The sequence below is a fragment of the Hesperophylax consimilis genome, chromosome 11 (assembly GCF_061612785.1).
Source record: "Hesperophylax consimilis isolate HC1 chromosome 11, BYU_Hcon_1.0, whole genome shotgun sequence".
Classification (NCBI taxonomy): Eukaryota; Metazoa; Arthropoda; class Insecta; order Trichoptera; family Limnephilidae; genus Hesperophylax; species Hesperophylax consimilis.
In genome coordinates, this window is record NC_142846.1 from 36,599,504 (window position 1) to 36,602,238 (window position 2,735).

Consider the following 2,735-nt stretch of genomic DNA (forward strand, 5'->3'; position numbering starts at 1 on the left):
ATCAGAATATCATGTTTATTTAACATTTAAAAAAACCTTAAGAGTGTTTCTAAAACAAATGCAGACAGTGATCTTCTTTTCGTTCTAAAGAAAACATGACGTAGACAGTAATTTTCCGCTTATATTGAACGTCAATTGTGCGAAATTTGATCAAAAAGTATCAAAAATCTATTTTGAATGGGAAAAGGGGCCCACCCGCCACGTCCAAACTTATTTGTATAAATCGATTAATCAAAAATAAAAAAACCATAAAAGTAGGCATAATAAATAAAAGCCGGGGACGCTATAGGAAGACATGGCACGATCAAGTGAATCAGATATTGAGTCGAGCGATGTCAAGAGTCAGAATAATAAAGGAGTATGTATGAGTGTTAAAAAGGCTAGAAGTGTATGCCAAGACCGAGTTGTTTGGCGGTTCATCCTATCTGCATACATTTGCGGGGAAACGGCGTATTGGTTAGTAAGTTAGTTAAAAAACTATTGCAGAATAAAATAAAATAAAATAAACTTAACAAATAATTCGTACACCACATTCATTTTAATTTTGAGCACTCCGGCTATTTTAAATTCGATAATGTATAGTAGTTATATATAGATTTTCCCTTGAGAAATCTACCGAACAAATACTGTAATCACGTGAGAGATAACAATTAAACCACTAATGCCAATATATTATATCATACACAAATCTAATCATAGTTTATACTACAACGATTATTCATATTCTCGGTGATAAAAATATCTGCCAGTAGCATCATTGGTCTGTGTATGTAATTTGGCTTGCAGAATTGGGTTGACAATTTTGGCCATCCTCACACACAGCAGAGTGGCGCAGCGGAAGCGTGCTGGGCCCATAACCCAGAGGTCCGTGGATCGAAACCACGTTCTGCTAATTTTTTTTATCCATTAAATTTTTTTTTTAGCAATAAGATAGATTTATATACTTATATTAAAAGTTTTTTTCAATAGTTATAAATAAAATTTTATGTTTTAAAACTTTTTATTTTTATTTAATTGTATTATTACTTAATTTATAACTCCTTTTTTAATTCAATAATTATATAATTAGACATGAAAAAACCGTCCGTTAAAATTCACAATTTGAACTTAATGTCAAATAAAAAAAAATAAAAAAAATACGTATTTTTTTACACGAGTGTCCAAAGTCCTTCTCCTAGAGTATGCTGGTCTGAAGAATACTCTAGTTTTTTTTAAACATTTTTAATCCTTCTACCCCTCTGGCCTCTGGCTTATTAGCCGTTATATTTCTAAAGATGCTGTCAGAAAGCCGGAGAATTCATGTGTATTTCCGCTTAGCAATAAAATCCACACATAATTTCGTTATCCATACTGAAATAAATATAAATTACTAGACAAATGCATTTGAAACTTTATTATACGTAGGTATAAAAATGAATAATGCTTATAAGTAGTGATTCATCTAAAGCCTAAACTGACATAATTACGCCTAATAACTTTATTCATTTAACAAATCTGAACTGGAATACGGATTTTTGGATTCTATGAAGTTGATGAAAATATTTAAAAAAAAATAATATTTAATATATATATTCCTTAAGAATGAAGAAAAATAGGAATCTAGTTGAACAGCTAAAATTGTTTGTCTTTTGGTACCTGATTTAAAATCGAATTCCCACAATGTTGATTGAAAACCTAAAAAATTATCCATTTAACAACGATTTGTACGACGCATCAAATAGAATCAATTAATTTCTGTAAACTATTTATGCAGTGTGTACTTATTGATTTAACAGACCATCCCCGATCCTCGTGCATTACTGAGCAATTCTGAAACAGAAAACATTACCTAAATCAGAATAATCCTATGAGCCATTAAACCCCTAAAGTCACCTGCCGCCGATGAATAGAATTGCAATACAATATTGAAACATAATTAAATGCGGTTACCGTGAACCATCGTATCTCAATGTTTGAAAATACATGTAAATTTCGGTTAAATTCTGGAAACTCATACCAAACTCTCCATACCCACAACTACTCCTTGGTGAAGGTGAATAACACAGTTTTTTAAACAATTTCAATGATGTATTTTTGGAATATATTTCTTGAGGTGATTTTGCACAAAAACGGCGCTATACAAACCATCCAAATATCGTTATTATTATTACGTATATACTTAGATGTAGCAGTTCCTCATTCTGTAATTCGATATTGGATTCGAGAATGACATGATACAAGTAGAGTTTGTTCATATCTGTTTATGTACCACGTTTTATAAATATATTTTTAAAAAGTCTTGTGATTAAGCTTGTGCTTATGCTTTCGAAATACTCACAGTAATGTTAAAAAGTTTATCAGAAAAAATATACAAAACAGAAAAGATTTGGGTGCGACTTTGAACTCGGAACCTTCCACTTGCACCAATTTTGCTAGATATTTCTATTTTTGTATAAACTTACATCATAATCTAGGTAACATTGGACGTATAAGAACAATAATAGAAACAATGTATAATGGCACACTAATTAGGGAGTGTAATAGTTGAATGTGCCAAATTAGGCAAACCAGAATAGAAGCAAAGTTTTGATCAAACTTAGTTCTGAGCCTAGTTTTCAGAATGATGTTTTTATTTTATTTTCCAAAATTATTCATTTTCCATAATTAAAATTTACACAATATTATTTCAATAAAATGAATAAATAAATAATTCAAATTAAGAAATACAAATAAACAGGTATTTATTATTTTTTCAA

The 2,735-nt window shown here is 30.1% G+C and overlaps 1 non-coding gene across 1 annotated transcript; it reads left to right on the forward strand.

The window, feature by feature from the left end:
- Positions 1-820: 820 nt before the first annotated feature.
- Positions 821-892, forward strand: TRNAM-CAU (transfer RNA methionine (anticodon CAU)). Its single transcript has one exon. It is a non-coding gene; the product is annotated as a tRNA-Met (tRNA).
- Positions 893-2,735: the final 1,843 nt, after the last annotated feature.